General features: G+C 37.6%; 1 protein-coding gene across 2 annotated transcripts in view; it reads right to left on the minus strand.

The window, feature by feature from the left end:
- LOC145798640 (disease resistance protein At4g27190-like) overlaps nucleotides 1-10,908 on the minus strand; it is a 58,745-nt gene extending 47,837 nt beyond the window's left edge. For both annotated transcript variants that reach the window (XR_014339914.1, XM_082887011.1), the window contains exons 1-2: nucleotides 10,709-10,908; nucleotides 1,803-1,908 (exon numbers count right to left, since the gene is read on the minus strand). The gene's annotated coding sequence lies outside the window, so the exon portion shown is untranslated. The remainder of the gene's footprint in view (nucleotides 1-1,802; nucleotides 1,909-10,708) is intronic.
- Nucleotides 10,909-20,238: the final 9,330 nt, after the last annotated feature.

Genomic DNA, 20,238 nt, shown 5'->3' on the forward strand with positions numbered 1-20,238 from the left:
ACATTGGAGATTAATATCGGAAAGTGTTACATATAATTTTGAAAGACTAAAGTGTTAAAACTTGAGAAATGTGAATGTTGACATTATTGTAGAGATATTTGCCAATGGAGGAATGTTATGAGGTATGGAAATTCATTGTATGGCATATTCATTCACTTGTTTTTATTATGCATTGTGAATTTAGATTGAAAATATTTATTTCATGAAAGAGGAAGGTACTGTAATAAGAACTATGGAAATGTGTATGGGGTAAATACATGGTAAGTTCGGATAGGGGATGTAGTTGAACTTGATAAGTTGGCCTGAGTGTCCATGGTGAAAGACCAGAAAACCGCGCAAATAGGTGTCAAGCCTTCCGGTTAATACCGGTAAAAATGACAATTTGGTAGTACTTGTAGAGTTTACTTGCAGACACCAGTCTAGGGATTACCAGTGTCGTATTTACCGCCCCTATTGATTAAAAGAATTTGAAGTTTTGAAATTGATGAGATTGCATAAGATTATTGGTAACACGGGGATTTTCAAAGTTGTGCATTAAAAATGAAGTCCTTTCATTAATGACATGGCATGGCATCACATTTGCATATGTTGTTAAGAAATTTCGCATAACTGTATATACTTTGTAAGAATTGTTTACTAGGCTTTATGCTCACCCCTATGGGATTTTGGTACAGGTAAAGATGTGATCCCACCGAATTGATGGCATGTATATGATTGTGAAGAGTAGATTACTCTTTTATTTTTGTTATAAATTTTTTGTAAAGCCAAGAGCTAATGTGTATGGGTCTGAAAGATCATTTTTGTGTAATCGGGCTATTGCCTTGGAACTTGTAAGCCCTTGAGGGCCTATTTGTTTTTTATTGAATGATTTTACATGCTATAGATTCATGTACTAGTTTGCCAATGAATGTATAATCGCATGTGAGATTACTTTTGTATAATTTTTGGAACTATGTAAGGGAACATGGTGAATGTATCTTTCCGACATCTCTTGAGCCATGGTTATTATTTTAGTTGGAAGTGGGTTGATGTATTATGCATGTTGGGTCTTTTTGGGGACGTTACAAATTTATTCCAAAAGAACATGGAAAAGGGCATTTGGAAAAGCAAAGGCCTCAATCCATGAAAGGAAACATGAGGGAAATAGATTTAACCCATAATCTGAGAAAACTTAATAAGCAAGATAATGTAAGTTAGAAAGTATAAATGGACTGAATCTACTCTCTACACGTGAAAATGAGTATGAAATACCCAAATCCATAGAATGATGGTTTTGAGAGAGTAGGTTCAAGTATCTTCCAAAAAAACTAAGCTACTAATCAAAAAAATGAAAGCTAAAGGAAAGAGAATGGAAGAAGTCTCACTATCTACTAATGGAAATGAGCATGAGATGCTCAAATCCATGTAATGATAGGTTGAAAGAGTAGACTCATCCATTTTCAAATGGAAAGAACATGTTTGGCTTCCAAAAAATGCAAGAAAGTGGTAAAAAAGTGAAGATAATGGAGTTAAAACCATTATAAATAGGATTTGGCTAGAATCCTAACTATACAAGCCAAAGATACAACTAAAAGGAAAACAAATGCAACAATATAAAGTGTTTGGTTACTGAGGAAAGGAAAGAAAGTTCTAAGAAAATGAATATAATGCAACTCAAGCAATATATGGGGGAATAGGCAAGTATCCCCAATCTATTCAAGTTTAACAAGCTATATACTCCAAAGATCACAAGAGATAGAGAGTGTTTGAGAGAAGAGAAAATAAAAGAAAACGAAAGAAAATGATCAAAGATATAGATTTACCTCTTTACCAAAGCTCTAAGCAACTAAGAATCAAGTCCAAATAGTAGATGAGTCTTCTCAAGCTTTCCTCAAGTCTCCAGTGGTGCTAAAAGTCCTCCAAGTTTAGCTATGGATGAAAAGAGATGGGAGTTGAGTATATATTTTGGCATAAATTGAGTTGTGTGTGTGTGTCTGTGTGTGTGTGTGTGAGAGAGAGAGAGAGAGAGAGAGAGAGAGGAAAGACCCTTTTTCTCACACAAATGTGTGCATATATAGGCCAAGGGATCCTCTGGAATATGCCATTTCCCATGGATAACCGGAGTATATGCGAATAGAATCTTCTAAGATGTTTGAGGGACAATCTTCTAGAAACTATTCTGTCATGCATGACTTTTGCGGCCACATATAATTCCTACGGGTGCAGGGAACAAAAAAGCTATGGCTAGGACAAAAACCTATGACTCAGCTATTTCGAGAGTATTCTTCATTCTTTCATTCATTTCAACTTTGTCCTCACTTGTTTTCTAGAATAAACATGTTTTTCATTTTTTGAAAAGAGTCTTGAAAACAATTTCGAAAATCATTTTTAAAGGTTTGAAAACATTTTGGCTAAAACAGGTTTAGGGTCGGGAGTCTCTCTCTATCCAAAAGTTGTTCCAAGTGGATCAAAAGCATTCATCTTTGTTTCATCATCGAGAGGCTTTGGAAGGCACCCACCTTAAGACTGGTAAAAAATGGAATAATGTCTACACTCTTAAAATCATATTAGCATTATTGTTTATGGTGGTCCACAGTGGTTACAGTCAAGGGTAGAGGAGGATAGAAGAATAAGTGATGACTCATGACGTAAGGAGATTGAGTTTGTTTTAAGTGAGTTATGGACATGTGGCGGTACAAGAATGATAGTTTTTTTAATGAGCACGTGGTGGTTCAAGAATACCGGGATATAAAATTGGTACAGAGTGTTGGGAAGAGGATCCCAAGTCACTAATTTAACCCTAATAAAAGATAGGCAGGATAGAGCAATTGATTCTGTTCTTTCGATGTCATTGAAAATTAAAGTGTCTTGCACCAGCTAAATGATTTGTAGTTTTCTATTCTTGCTAACTAATTTAACCCCTTTTTTTTCAATCGATATGAGAGTAATTATAAATATAAAAAATATTACATCAAATAAACCAGCTATAACTAGAAAGCTAATAATCATCAAGCCTAACAACAATGAATAGCTAAATGCAAATAAAGCGTTCTTGTTTAGTATCAAATTTGAGTTAAGAAGTACTTTAAAAAAGATGAAAAAATTAAAAAAAAAATGTTATGAAATCAATGAAAAGTGTTACGAAATTTGTTTTGTGTTAAGCTCAATTTTAAAAAAATCTTTTTTCTTATTCCATAAGGGTATTTGTTAGCAAGATCCTAAATATATTTAGGATTTTCATGCATTTATGGTTTAATCTTTATAATTGTCACCTTTTTGAGGATGTGTACCATAACATGGCCCTTGTTAATTTGGTATTACAGTTAGTATGAAATGAAAAAACAACATAGAAATTTTTAAGAAATTAGAAATAATCAGAGATGATTTAGAAGAAACTATAAATTCACACCTTTAAAACAGTTATCAAAAATTGAAATTTCAAATTGTGAAACTTCATACTTTCAAACTAGAAAATTATGAACTTTCACTTTTATTCTTGTTACATAATTCCATATTTCAATAGAGATATTTGAAATTATACATAAAAATGATAAATATACACCTTTTGAGTTCAAAAACTATGAACTTTCGGTCTTTTAAAAATAGTTTTGAAACTGTTAAATTTTAGGTTTTCAAAGTTTTCAATTTAGAACTATGAAATTGAGGATTTACACTTTTGAAACTGTTCATTTTGGATTAAACAAAGTGTAAAATTTAACTCTCTTTGACATGATTTCATGAATCTCTATTGTGTGAATTTTCACTTTTTGAAACAACTTCGAAAGTGTAAAATTTCAAAAAGCATGAACTTTCACAGCATCGGACCCAAACTCTCTCTCTCTCTCTCTCTCTCTCTCTCTCTCTCATTTTAAATATTTTCATATTCAAAATTTTATTTGATAGATCTCATCAAGTAAGTCTCAAAAATACAAATTTTATCTAAAACAAATATATACAACGAAAGTAATGTAATTTTGAAGTTTGAAACATAAAAAATAAAGTAGTTGTCACGAATAAGTGTAAAAATGTACCAAAAAAAGAAAAAGAAAAAGAAATTGTCAAAAATTTGGAAAAAAAAATGACTTAAACCTTCAAACAATGTATAGAATGGGACCTTGTGGGTTGACAAAAAAGTGATGGGATCTAATTGGAAATAAGTGCACATGCGGTAGGATTTTTCACTAATTTTTAAAAAATAAAAAACTATACCAACCATTCATGTGCATTTTTCATTTTAAGAGCATTTTTTTATTTAAAAGAGTAGAAAAATAAATAAATTATATATATGTACTCTAATATAGGGTAAATTACACAAAATTGTAAATGATAAAATTGCTTTTTTGCTACTTTAGTTATTAACCAATGTCAGATTAAGGCCTATGATTATGTTAGGTCCACCAGCAAGTGTGAGTTGTTGGTGCTTTGTAAGCCTATAAATGTGTTGGTGCTTTGTAATGGCCTATTAATACGGTGGGCTTGAATGTATTACGAGTGTTAACAGTATGAGATAAGTTATGTTAGTGCTTTGGTTATTAATCTTTCGAAGGTTCACTGGGCAGCTTCATCGGAGAGTTTGGATGTGCTACAAATAATTATTTTATGTCTAATGTGTGCTTGCTCCACCGTTGAGTGTATTTAGGTATTAAGTGGATACTGATAATTAGTTTTACTAGTAATGATCAATTTAGAAGTGTCATAAGCATGGGTAATTTTTTTTTTTTTTTTTTTTTATATTTTTTATTATTGAGATTGTGTACTACCATGGATTTTTTACACCTAGATTTTACTGTTTTTGATGCAGGGAATGGTAATAGAATGAATACTCGAACACAAAAAATAATTATGAATTTGATAAAGAAATGAGTTTATCCCTTACTATATTATTGATTCTCCAAAATCGATTGACTTGTCCTAAAGCGTACATGTCAATATATGCTAGAGAAAATCTAAAATAAAAAAGGAAAATCAAATCTTAAGATAATTACTTGCTAATCAAGTCAAAATAAAATAAATTACCAAAAATGAAAATATTTGAGTTAGGCTCAAATATCTTGCGTCCACTGGTCTTTTTGCAATTCCCTTACTTGCCCATAAGTTTCAGAAATTCTATAATCAAATGCTATGAATCAGTTTTGGATTTGTCAAATTGTTAGTAGATCAAAGGAGTTGCACCCGCAACCCCACCGCCCCCCCCCCCCCACCCCAAATTTCACTATATTGGATTTGATGAAAAACTTTCATTAATATTGCTAATTTGTAAAAATTTAACTTTTATGATTATAAACATCATATTGAATTCTTGAGTTATTCACAACGTTAACTTGGATTATTTAATTTATTTTATACAATTGATTTTCTTAAAGGGCTTGTGTTTATTTGCTTAAAAAAAATTACGGTGCCTCTATTTGTGTGTTTTTTTTTTTTTCGGTGGGTAAGCCATAAATTAAAGACAAATTTATACATTTACAAAGGACATACTCCAACTAATACAATGAATCACAAACTCCCCCCCCCCCCCCCCAGGGGAGAACTAATAATAAAAAAAATAACTAATTAAAACAATCCCGTAACAATCGGATCCCCAACAAAACAATAATAAAACCAAAATTGTCCATATATCATTTTAATCTCCAAATACCCTCTACCATCCAAAAAATAATAGATGGGTACTGAGGAAGACACCCACAGGTCACCTGAGCTTAACACCAAGCTTTGGGCAGCACCCCAAACCAGCCATAAGAATAGCCGGAGTGAGACAGACACGTCGGACCTCCATGAAACCGAAATAAACACGACTTGCGTTAAAAAAACAAATCAAAACACAACATAAACAAATAGAGCTGGCCTGAAAATCAGATCAGCCACTAAGTAACTCTCTTACCAAACCAGACAGAGAATCTGATGAGGAACTATTAAAGAAAACTCCATGGGTAACAACGGAGGGAGTTTTCTCTCTCTAGATTCTATTTGTGTTTTTGATTCCTATATGAGAGTAATGTTTGTTTATTCAATTGCATTATAAAAACATTTTATTGCATTTGGTGCTATGTTTTTTTCATTGTATTTGGAGCTTTGTTTTTTTATGTTTTTTATTCACGTTGTTGACCCAAGTAAAAATAAATAAATTGCTCTCCGTTATTTTTCCCCACCGTAAGACAAAACGGTGCGGTTTTTCCAAAAACGATACCGTTTCTATTAGTTCACATGTCTTCATCTTATGTAAAGTGTAGGGAACTGAGGGATCAATTGTTGGAGAGGATCTATTTATAAAGCATAGATACCGATATGACAATATATTAAATTTTAAAAAAAAATAGAATATAGGTACGATTAGTAGGGGTGAATAACGGATATATCGATTCGTTAAAATTGATCGAATCGAACTGATCTGTCACATTTTGGACGGATGCGTGATGATGAGCGGACGGTTACAGATTGATTTTCTCTAATCTGCCAATTTGGCGGACGGATGGCGGTTTTGAGGTCCCTTTGGCCGTAACCGAACCGCCAAACCGCGAGCACCCTTAATAATTTATAAGATTTTGTGTTTTCAATTTATTTAAATATATTGTTTGTGTTTTCAATTGAAAAAGAGTTTAAATATTCTGTTGAAAAAAAGTTTTCAACTTGAATATATTTTTTGAATTGAAAAAAATAAATGCGTTATTTATTTATATTTTTTGGTTTTTAAATCTAACTCTAAAAGTAATAAATAGAAAATATGATATATGCTGGTTAGTTTTTGTTTTCAAAAACATATATAAATGTAACAATACAGAGACATACAATCTCTACTACTGCTATGTTCATGGTTTTGGTGGTTTGAATTATTTTTATATTTTAAGAACCACATATTGTAATACTTTATGTGGATAAGGCATGTTGTGATTGTAATATGTGGATGAGACATGCAGTGATTTTGATATTCTAAAGTTTCAAAGTTTCTTTCTTTGAATGAGCATGCAGTAATTGTAATACTTTTTTAAGTCATTGACTGTAATATTTTTTTTTTTTTTTTGAGGAAGTGTACAAGTTGAACTATGTTGAAAAGTTATAAAATTTCAAACCGTCAAACCGATTCGCATCTATCCGCCAAACCGCCAATCCGCTCAATCCACATCCGCCGGATTGGCGTACGGATGCGGATTGATTTTCTCCAATCCGCCAACCTGGCGGACGGATGACGGATTGGAGGTTCCATGGCCGCAAGCGACCCGCACCCACCCCTTAACGGTTAGGATATGTTTGTAAAAAAATATATTTTTTAAATTAGTAGTAGCAAAGCAAGTTACACATAAGTTAAAGAATGTTGATAAACTATATTATAATTTATAATGTAAAATATTAACCTTTAAAAATTAGATATTATAAATTCACTATGTTTTTTTTTATCAAAGAACTAAACAAAATATTAGAAAATATTCTTCTATTTATCCTTACAATTATATTATATTTTATTGGTATGCGATAAATGACACTTCTAATTTCGTAAAAGAAGTAATACGTAACTTAAAATATTCGATACTTCAAAATTAAGTATTCGATACACCAAATAATGAAAAATTAATTAAAAAGTATCTAATACTTTGAATAAATATCTAATACATATCCGCGAATATCCAAAGAGTATTGATATTCAATACAAATACGTGACCCTTTTTGAAATATCCGCGCTTCATAAGGATTCATACTCCAAAAAGAGAGTGTGAGAAAGAAATGGGAGAGATTATTTGGTTTGACTGAGAAATAAATGTCAGTTTGTATTAAAATATTGTGGTAGGATAAAAATGATTTATGGCATTATCACCACTCTTTTTATTGGCACTGTCTAGGGGTGGAAATTTGGTACATAAATCGTTAACATAACTCGAATCGTATATGTAATTAGAAAGTTAGGATTAATCATTTTTTGACTTGAATCCGAATATGATGACATGACCCGAAAATACGAATATTAAATGAGTTGTAATTGGGTTGAACAAGTGAAACTCGAAATGGACACGTCTGACCTGCGTAAAAATTCGTGTCGACACATTAACACAAATCCACTATTGACTCGCATGTAACCCGAACACAACATAAATTTAGTAACCATAAGATCTTATATAAGTAATTCATTCTCATCCATTAAATTAAAATTTAAATCTCTCTATATATATATATATACCTAATAAAATGTAACTCTAAATTAATGATAAATCGACTGTCGGTTGTGATTTGATAAATTGTTTCCCTCTCTCAAAATCTAGAAGAACTCTTCAATCAAGGAAAAGCCATAATTTTTTTTTTTTTCATTCTTCTTAGTATACAAGTTACAAGTTGCAATGGTGAATTAACATAATTGACAATTATAATATATTTTGTTAGTTTATTAATATTTTTTTGTGTTACAATTTTTATTCACGTTGTTTGATTTAGTTAATTTATTAATTTTTTTGTGTTATAGTTATTAGTTTGGTATTGGATGAAAACTTATTTTGCTTTTAAAATTATATTGGATATTTAAATATTAATGAGTGACAATAATTTAGATTGGATATGTAATGGACTAGTGATGAATATTTTTAATTATTTTCATAGATATTGGCATGCATATATATTATCATTGTGTGTCAATGTTTAAACAAATTATTCTGATGCATGTGATCTGAAACGAATTATTATTATTAATTTTTTAAATAGACGGTTCAATTTGCTTATAATTAATCTGAAATATGAACTTTTACTAATCGTATTAAACGTGTCAGTTTAAGATTAACACGATTATAAGTAAGTCAGGTCAGCATTAAGATAACTGACACGTTTAATTAAATAGATCGTGTTAGTGTTGGAGTATTTTAAATATGACCTTGATATAACACGACACAAAACCGACGCACACGGGCCAATTTATACCCCTAACACTATCTAATGATTTCTTTCAAGTTTCAAGCTTGCTTTGTTGCGTGCAATGTTTTTGTTTTCTATTAAAAAAATAAAAAACTGAAAGAACAAAAATTCATTGGTTAAGGTAGTGTTGGTATCATTGTCAATACAGAAAATAAATTTTAAAAAAAAAAATTGTTCTGAAAAAAATAATAAAAAATAATGTGTGATACATATTTTTAAAATAAAAAAATAATAATAAGAAAACATATTTAATGAGTTATTGAATGCTGGGCGTTGTAGGAAGGGAGGAGGCCAACAATTTTTTTCAAAACAAATAAAACTTCTTTTTTCTTTCCACAAATTTTAAAAATTATTTCAATTTTTAGAAACAAAAACGAATACAAAATGTACTTTATTTCTCAAAACAGAAAATGAAAACACAACTAGACAAGAATTTTTTCATAGCCAAAAACAATAGCAACAATATGTGGCCAATTTTTGGGCTTTACTTGTGATTTTCTTTTGGTGCCCCGATTATTGCAGGGTTTGTTATATTTTGTTTGGCTCCCCCCTTATTTGGGGGGGGGGGTGTTAGATTTATTGTATTACCTGGGGTATGCAATGCGTATATTTTTTGTCTTTAATTTATAATTTATCCACCCATAAATATAAATATATATATATATATATTCAAAATTTTGAGGGGGAAAAAATTGGTTTTTGTTTTGGTTGGCACCTCACCAACTTTGATGCAGTGTTAGTAGATGATTGAGCTTGTTTTTCAGCATAAATCTAATTGGAATTGATTAGTTTTGTTTTGATACATTGTAGAGTCTCTTTGTTTTATTGATGCTCATGTCAGTATTTTATGTACACTAGTTTTCATAATTAATGTTTCTCTTTTTCACCGATAAAATAATTAAAACAAGGGAGAATAATACGTCAATGAAATAGATAAAAAAAAAAAAATTACATACAAATGAAGAGATGCAACGCACACTTGCACTCCCCATGTTTTATAAAAAAAAATTGGGTATCCTACCTTACATTGTTATTTCCCCTTAAAAAATTAATCTTACCTTTACTTTTTGGAAAAATACTGAATTTTTGTAAATTGAACTCATGCCACAACACTAGAACGAGGATGGTGCTTGTCATTACACCAGATCACCACCTATTAAAACTATCTACACCTAACTTAGTCTCTATTAATTAATTTAGACGTAGATAGAAAAACTAGATACAAACTCACCTTTACTCATTCTATAAAATGGTCATGTGTTATATGTAAGTAATGTTATTACTAAGATTGATAATTAGAAATATCATAATTGGATCTTTTTTAGTTATGATTAAGAAAAAAATGAGTCACAACTAAACACTACATAAGGTACGTATAACCAAAAACTTTTAAATCATAATCATCACAACGAATTATAACTAACACCATAACAAATCATAATAAAAATCCATAAAACAATAATAACAATAACAAACACACATCGAAAGGTGATCCCATATAACAATAATGCGTTGTATGTGATGCATAAATTAGTACACACACAACTGTGTGCATACAAAATATTATGGCCATTATCATGCAATTTGAGTAGCTTATGTTGACAGACATTCAATTAGCTTTGCATTATAAATAGAATAGGCAATTAGTGGACTACATTTATTTATACAGTGTTTGAATTAGGAATTTGAATAGAAATTTGGAAAGAAAAAGAGAAATAGAAAAAAAAAATTTAACTTATATTTCATTCATGTTTGTTTCACATTAAATCCCTATCAAAATTTATAATCCAAATACAGTCTTAACACTATTCAAAATGAGGAACTAGAAATTTAAGCGTACCTTTTTTTTGTAAACAATTATACGAGGGAAAGAGAAATGGTTGCTGCAAGGATCACAATGGAGATAGAGATGGAGAGGGAAAGAGAAATGGTTGTTGTAGGGATCACAATGGAGATAGAGATGGAGATGGGATGGAGACCTGAACATTCTATATTTGAGAAATGGAAAGCAATTCTTTTCTTGGTTTGATCATTGATGTATGTGGCACAGATGTTTGATGCTTTGCTTCCATGTACTAAAGATGACAAATGTATGTGGCACAAATGTTTGATGCTTTGCTTCCATGGATTAAAGATGACAAAGGATATACACTAGCTTCTTTTTCTCTTTTGCTTTTTCCTATAGATTTTCTTGCCTTGAGAAAAATGATATTCTTTCCTTGATAAGTCAATAAATCTTCACCATCAATTCAACTACAACTTTAAGTTATTAAATAAAGAAATAATTTTATTATTTATATTTTTGATATAATCAAGCTTTTTTTATAAGCATATTAAATATGTTCAAATTTTTTAGTTATTTAGGTGCCGTCTGGTAACACTTACGTTTTCAGTTTTCTTTTTATATTTATAAAAATTTTAAAAACTCAAATAAAAACTTGTTTGGTAAAATTTTTGATTTATAAGTCAGTGGTCTCAGTTTATAAATTTGGCCAAGAAATGAAAACACAAAAAATGTGTTTCCATTTTGAGTTTTCAGTTTTTTTTTTTTGTACCACCCAACACTAGCCACCACCCGCCACCATTTTTCACCACCGTCTTCCGCCACCACCACCCACCACCCACCACCACCACCACCTGCCACCACCACTCACCACCCACCACCCGCCACCACCAGCCACTCACCAGCCACCACCCACCTGCCACCTACTCGCCACCACCACCCACCCCTTGCCACCACCACCACCACCAACCACCACCCACCTGCCATCCACTCGCCACCACCCACCACCCGCCACTACCATCTACTGCCTGCCACCACCACCACCACCACCACCCGCCACCAACTTGCCACCACCACTCACCACCCACCTACCACCATCATCCACCACCTGCCACCCACCACCATCATCCACCACCTGCCACCCACCACCACCAGCCACCTGCCACTCACCCGCCACCACCACCACCACCCACCACCACCACCACCATTACCCACCACCACCACCACCATTACCCACCACCCACCTGCCACTACCACCCACCTGCCACTACCACCCACCACCCACGCGCCACCCACCTACCACTACCATCCACCTACCCCCACCACCCACCACCACCCACTCGCTACCGCCTACCACCAACCACTGTCACCTACCCACCCACCACCACCCGCCATCCGCCACCCACTTGCCACCACCACCCGCCATCACTACCACCACCACCACCACCACCTACTCGCTACCATCCACCACCCGTCACCATCACCCACCCACCCACTATCACCACCTACCATCCACCTGCCACTACCCACCACCACCCGCCATCCGCCACCCACCTACCGCCACCACCCATCACCTGCCACCGTCACCCATCCACCCACCCACCACCACCACCACCCGCTACCTACCCGCCACCACCACCTGCCAGCTGCCACTCACCTGCCACCATCACCTACTCGCTACCACCCACCACCCGCCACCGTCACCCACCCACCCACCACCACCACCACCACCCACCGTCACCACTTTCCACCACCGTCTTCCGCCGCCACTTGCCACCACTTGCCATTTCTCACTCTTTTTTATATTTTTAAATTTTTTAAAACATTTTGTCAATTACCAAACGCGTTTGTAGTTTATGTTTTTCTAAAAATAAACAAAAAATAAACAAAAACCAATTTATAAAATTTTTGTAAATATAAACTGAAAACGTAAACGTTACCAAACACATGCTTAGTAAATAGCAAGGTTCAAATATAAGATTTATTCTCTTATCTAATAATAATAACAATAATTAATTATATTAAATTGTTAAAAAGAAGAATAGTTTTATTAAAAAAAAAATTTACAACTCGGTATATGGTCTACTAAACTGTAACGCCCTCAAAATAATAACGTTAAACCCATCAACATAGACATGCATTGATATATAAAAGCTTCACATTTTACTATTCATCTGAGTTCCATTACCAAAGGTATTACATGTTAACAACAAAAGCAAATGCCCTACGGGCTTACAGCTTTCCAAGTTAACACTTGGTTACAACAAAAGAGTGCTAATTCATTTACACATTAAGCCCTTGGCTTGAATATACATGTAATACATCAAAAGAAATAAGACAACAAAAGTAAGCCCGCCTCTAGCCTCCCAAGCTATGTCCTTTGAGGTGGCATGCTACCTGTACCTGAAAATGATATTCCCATATAGGGTGAGCCACAGCCCAGTAGAAATACACTAAACCAAATATGAACAATGACTAAAAGATTAGCAGTTGATAGATGGCCAACACTAATACTTTCCCTTATCACACTTTACGGTTTCATGACATACAAGTCCATATTACAATTCATTTTCCAATTCCTTTAGATTCTCAATTTACAACCATGGCTCAGAACCTGGCCAAACAACTCACATGAGACAGTAACTCATGTTAACCACTTTCCCATTTCATAATAGATAAGCATACTAGCTATATCACACACCAACAGATAAGCATACAAGCTATATCGTCACCAATAGATAAGCATACAAGCTATATCATCACTTCCATAGATATGCATAAGAGCACTATCACACTTCCAATGACAAGCATATGAGCTCTGTCAACACATTACTAGATAAGCATATGAGCTCTATCTATGGAGTCCATCCCCTATCTCCTCCCAACAACATCCGGTTTAGAGGTCCATCTCCTATCTTCCCCTAAACCGTGGAGTACATCCCCTATCTCCTCCAACACAACACAATGCATATAAACAATAATTATACACATCATATAGCGATCCCGGATTTACCCTTGTTGTATAGTGATCCGGACATGTGTCCGTGGATGTTGGTAGTTGTTTATTATCTTGTTTACATCCTTTCTTACTTTGTATTTGAGTTATAGGATGTGTTGGGCGGGTTGGTTACAGGTTGGTTGAGTTTAGAAACCAAAACTAGTTGCCCAGATTTTTGGCCTGTCCGCTCGAGCGGAGGTGTTGGCGCTCGAGCGGGGAATACATCCATCCAGTATCTTGTTGTGCAGTGTTGTGAGCTCGAGCGTAGGGTTGGGAGCTCGAGCGGAGGCTTGGTTCTGCAAAAGTGCTGGGCGAGAGCATTCTGCGCTCGAGCGGGAGGTTGGCCGCTCGAGCGGAAGTCTGTGAGTGGCCGCTCGAGCGGGGTGTTTTACGCTCGAGCGGATACCTGGGTTAAAGTCCCGAAATTGTGACTTTTCAAATCACTTTTTCACTTTCTCTTCTCTCTCTTACTTTTCTAAAATCACCATTGTTGAGCCTCTCACTCTAGACTCTACCTTCTCTCTAGGTTTTGATCTAGTAGGAGTGATTTACTCACCTTTGGCCTTTACAAAAAAGTTGTTGATCGTCGAAGGCTTCATTTTAATCTGAAAATCTCGGGTTTTGGAGCACGTTGGGTTTTGTCGTCTTCTCCTTTGGAACTCCGAATTTGAGGTAGGGATATCCTACTCCTCTCTATGGGTTTTGTCTTTAAATTTTGGTATTTTGAGATGTTGGGTTTGGTTTGGTAATTTTGTGAAAGTTTGGGGCTTTTGTGTAATTTTACAAAAGTTGGGGTTTTATTCATAATAAACCTGAATGCATGTTTGGCATAGAGAAATTGAATGAATGTTAAATCATTGATGAAAATGGGACCTAAGGGTTGAAATGGTAATTATGGATAATGGCCTAATTACATTGTTTAATTAATTGAGATAATTAATGGTGAGAAATGAGGAAATGAAATGTTGATTGAATATCCATTTGTGCATTTATTTTCTGTTTAGAAATAACTGCTTTGGGCTATCGGTGGAGGATAGTCGTGATTGTTGTAGACAATGCATGATGATTAGGTAAACTGAAACTAATCAATGAAATGTGTCATGGAACTTGACGGTTGATAGAATACATTATTTGTATGTATTGGGTGATTGTATATAGAACCATTGTGTTTGTATACGTTATGTGTAGAGGAGGAGATAGGGGATGTACTCCGCGGTTTAGGGGAAGATAGGGGATGTACCTCTAAACCGGATAGGTATTGGGAGGAGATAGGGGATGAACTCCGTAGACAGAGCTCATATGCTTGTCTAGAGAAGTGAAGATAGAGCTCATATGCTTATCTTTGTGAAGTGAAGTGTGGATACAGCTTGTATGCTTATCTGTGGATATTGTTGTTATACATATCTGTTGAGAATGTGGATATAGCTTGTATGCTTATCTGTGGATATTGTTGTTATACATATCTGTTGAGAATGTGGATATAGCTTGTATGCTTATCTGTGGATATTGTTGTTATACATATCTGTTGAGAATGTGGATATAGCTTGTATGCTTATCTGTGGATATTGTTGTTATACTTATCTGTTGAAAAAGGGATAATGAAAAGTAATTGGGACTTGTAAGTCGTTGACATAAATATGTTATTTATGTGATTGTATCAGTGTTGACCAACTATCAATTGCTAATGTTTTAGTCATTGTCCATGGTTGGTTTAGTGTATTTCTACTGGGCTGTGGCTCACCCTATATGGGAATATCATTTTCAGGTGCAGGAAGCATGCCACCTCCAAGGACATAGCTGGGAGGCTAGTGGCGGGCATAGTTTTGTCGTTTTACTTTTGATGTATTACATGTAATTTCAAGCCAAGGGCTTAATGTGTAAACGAGTTAGAACTCTTGTTGTAACCAAGTGTTAACTTGGAAAGCTGTAAGCCCGTAGGGCATTTTGTTATGAGGTTAACATGTAATACTTATGTAATGGAATTCTAATGAATGAAAGGAATGCGGTTAGTTTAAATGTAAATGCATGTCTTATCTGATGGGTTTATTGTTGTTATTTTGAGGGCGTTACAACTTGGTATCAGAGCGTACCGGGTTCGAATACTTTGGGTACGTGGGAAGTGATTAGTATCACAATGGGTTTGTCTCGCTTGATAGAGACTTAGATGTAGTATCATATGCTATGTGCTTAAGTGATAACATGCTTATGTGACTATGTGGGTATGGGATTTAATTTCTAGGATGTTGATTGGATCCTTGAGTTTCTGGGAGTCTTGTTGGAAAAGCACTTGATCAACGCTGTTTCTAACCGGAACTCTGGTAACGCCTCGGGACTATCATTATCCGGAAATGAAATTCGTAAGTGCTTATGTGTTTATGTGCTTATGTGGAGTGAATTACAGTTGTCCAGGCATTAGGACGTGAGTGTTTAGTTTCGGCACATTTATGAATGTGCTAACGTTCTGTGTTGCCTTTATTAGGATGTCAGGACGAGGAAGAGGTGCTAGGCGTGGTAGACCTGCGAGGCAGGAAGTACCGTTACAGGGTGAGATTCCGGCAGTGCAGGAGGGAGTTGGGCAGGCCAATGTGGCCGAGCCAGTAGGTCAGCAGGCTATGGGTGCCTTGGCCAGAGAGATAGCAGGAGCTTTGGGTATTCTTAGAGCTGGGAATCAGGCAGCTGAGGCAGGGCCTTCCTTCTTGAAGAGGGAGTTCTTCCGGTGTAATCCGGACGAGTTTATCGGGGATCCTAAAGAGCCGCTTAAGGCAGATGAATGGCTCGAACAGACAACGAAGACGTTTGAGATGCTTGGCATCGAGGACGGAGCACTGAAAGTGACCTTAGCATCCTTCCAACTGAAGGGAGATGCGGGTCAATGGTGGAAGTACGAGAAAGCTCGTGTTGGTGGTACTTGGGAGGCGTTTGTGAATGCTTTTCAGGAGAGGTTTTTATCAGCAGCAGCTAGGGAGAAGCTGAGGGATCAGTTTAGCCGGCTTAATCAGCAGGGCTCGTCAGTGGCCGAGTTTGAGGCTACTTTTACCAGTCTGTCTAGGTTTGCACCTGAACTGGTGGCGTCTGAGGAACGCCGTTGCTATGAGTTTGAGCGGAAGTTGAGGCGGGGCCTCAAGTTGAGAATTGGTGGGTCTTATATTCGAGAGTATAGACACCTAGTGGACGCTGCAGCTCATATGGAGCTTATGATGCAGGAGGAGGATGAGGGTCAGAGAGGCTCCAAGAGGAGCCAGGATAGTCAGAGTGATGGCAGGAGACAGAAGGGTTATAACCCTCAGCAGTCTCAGGGTGCAGTTTCTAGATCGACCTTTCCAGTGCCGAGTGGAGGCTCGGGGAGAGGTGGTCAGGGGGATTTCACCTGTTACAAGTGTGGCCAGCTGGGTCACAAGGTTTCAGTTTGCCCGCAGAAGGGTGGGGGTCAGAAAGCTGCTTCTTCTTCAGCTAGACCGCAGAGTCAGAGTTTGGGCAGGGGACAGCTCTTGACTTGTTATCAGTGTGGACAACCTGGGCACATGAAAAGGTTTTGCCCACAGTTGAGTGCCACTTCGGGAGCGTCTGGTTCTAGGCAGACGCAGGGTTTTCAGCCAGCTCAGTCTGTGCAGGCCTCGAGGGCCAATCCGGGAGTTTCGTCATCCCAGTCTGTGCAGCAGTCTTTTGCTCCGAGAGGTGAGCAGGTAGACCAGGGGCCTACGGGGCGCGTGTATGCTGTTACCGCGCAGGATTTAGTACCAGCTCCATCAGTAGTGAGAGGTACTTTTCTGTTTTGCAACTCAGTTGCTAGTGTGTTGATAGACACGGGTGCATCTCATTCTTTTGTATCTGCTGAATTTGCATCTGTTTTGGAATTGGAGTTAGCACAGTTAGCATCTCCTATTTGTGTGGTATCGCCTTTGGGTGGTGAGTTGATCCTGAAACAGGGTGTTAGAGGATGTGATATAGAGGTCGCCGACTATAGGCTTCCTTTTCCGTTTGTTGTCATGCCCATGAAGGGTTTTGATGTTATTTTGGGTATGGACTGGTTATCGTCATACCGGGCTGTTATTGATTGCTACCGCCAGAAGGTTACATTGTGTACCTTGAGCGGGGAGTGGTTCCATTTCTTGGGAGACCGGGTTGGTAGTGTTTTGCCACCGGGGTATGATTCGCGAGGGCGAAGTGAGCTTAGTAGTCTACTTGCTAGCTTTGAGAGTAGTAAGTGTGATGAGACACTGATTGTATTGCCGAGGGTGGTTTGTGAGTATTCGGATGTTTTTCCCGAAGATCTTGTTAGTTTGCCACCTCACCGAGAGATAGAGTTCTCTATTGATTTAGTGCCTGGTACGGCGCCGATTTCTATAGCACCTTACCGTTTTGCTCCAGCAGAGTTGGTTGAGTTGAAAGTTCAGCTCCAGGAATTGCTCGATAAGGGCTTTGTTCGCCCTAGTGTTTCACCGTGGGGAGCACCGGCACTCTTTGTTAAAAAGAAAGATGGTGCCTTGAGATTGTGTATTGACTACCGGAAGTTGAATCGGGCTACGGTTAAGAATAAGTATCCTATGCCCCGTATAGATGATTTGTTTGACCAGTTGAAGGGTTCCCGTTGTTTCTCTAAGATAGACTTGAGATCGGGTTACCATCAGTTGAGGGTCAGGGAGGAAGATATTCCTAAGACGGCATTCCGTACGCGGTATGGCCATTATGAGTTTCTGGTGATGCCATTTGGGCTTACCAATGCACCGGCAGTCTTTATGGACTTGATGAACCGGATTTTCCGGGAGTTCTTAGACCGATTTGTGGTTGTTTTCGTGGACGATATCCTTATCTATTCGCCTTCTGAGGAGGAGCACGAGGCACACTTGAGAGTGGTGCTTGAGTTACTTAGAGCCCATAGGCTGTATGCCAAGTTTGGGAAGTGTGAATTCTGGCTGAGGGAAGTCAAATTCTTAGGCCACGTGGTATCCGGGGAAGGGGTGTCTGTTGATACATCCAAGGTTGAGGCAGTGCAAGATTGGGCACAGCCTAAGAGTGTGTTTGAGATCCGCAGTTTTCTGGGATTAGCTGGGTATTACCGTCGGTTTGTGAAAGATTTCTCCAGGTTAGCGTCACCGTTGACTAGACTGACTCGGAAGGGAGTCAGGTTTGTGTGGAGTGAGACTTGTGAAAGGTCATTCCAAGAGTTGAAAGTTAGATTGACCACCGCTCCAGTGTTGATTATTCCGGAGAGAGGGTTGGGTTATGCGGTTTATTGTGATGCCTCACGAGAGGGTTTGGGTTGTGTGTTGATGCAAGAGGGGAAAGTGATAGCTTATGGCTCACGTCAGTTGAAAATACACGAGAAGAATTACCCCACACACGACCTAGAGTTAGCAGCTGTGATTTTTGCCTTGAAAATCTGGAGGCACTACCTTTATGGTGAGAGGTTCGAGGTATTCTCGGATCACAAGAGTTTGAAGTATCTGTTTACACAGAGAGACTTGAATCTGAGGCAGAGGAGATGGATGGAGTTCATCGAGGATTATGATTTTGAGTTACATTATCATCCGGGAAAGGCCAATGTTGTGGCCGATGCCCTTAGTCGGAAAACCATTAGTGATGTAGCTTGTATAGCCATCCGGGAATGGGAGATGTTGGGAACACTCGGTGAGTTTGATTTGCTACTGGGCGAATCTGTCGAGGCTGCGGCCTTGTTTTCTGTTGTTGCGCAGCCTACACTTGTGACTAGAGTGTTAGAGGCACAGAGAGGTGACCTTGAGGTGGAATCCCTCCGAGAGAAGATCTCTAGTGGGAAAGTTGAGAAGGGTTTGACGGTGTATCCCGACCTGAGTGTGAGATACCGAGACCGTTTGTTTGTACCGGAGGCTTGCCGAGAGGAAGTACTCCGAGAGTTTCATCATTCGCGCCTTGCGGTGCATCCGGGAGGTACTAAGATGTATCAGGATTTGGGTCGCCAGTTTTGGTGGCAGGGTATGAAAAGAGATGTGGCTGTTTTCGTATCGAAGTGCCTTACTTGCCAGCAAGTGAAGGCCGAGCATCAGAGGCCAGCGGGTTTGTTGCAACCCTTGCCTATTGCCGAGTGGAAGTGGGAGCATGTCACTATGGACTTCGTTGTAGGTCTTCCGAGGACTCAACGGGGTAGTGATGCTATTTGGGTGGTTGTAGACCGGTTGACTAAGTCGGCGCACTTTATTCCTATGCGCGTGAGAGATTCGGTAGATCATCTTGCCGATTTGTATATTCGGGACGTAGTGAGATTGCACGGGGTCCCAGTGACGATCGTCTCAGATAGAGATCCTCGTTTTACTGCCAGGTTGTGGCAGAGTTTGCAGAGTGCCTTGGGCACTAAGTTGACCTTTAGTACGGCCTATCATCCTCAGACTGATGGGCAGTCCGAGCGTACTATTCAGATCCTCGAGGATATGCTTCGGGGTTGTGTCCTGGACTTCAGCGGGACGTGGGAGAGGCACTTGCCATTGGTAGAGTTTGCCTACAACAACAGTTTTCAGTCTAGCATCGGTATGGCACCGTTTGAGGCCTTGTATGGCCGACCGTGTAGGTCTCCAGTTTGTTGGGCCGAGGTGGGTGATGCACCTTTGTTGGGTCC

This window comes from Camellia sinensis, chromosome 9 (assembly GCF_055761805.1).
Source record: "Camellia sinensis isolate YWXY chromosome 9, ASM5576180v1, whole genome shotgun sequence".
NCBI lineage: Eukaryota > Viridiplantae > Streptophyta > Magnoliopsida > Ericales > Theaceae > Camellia > Camellia sinensis.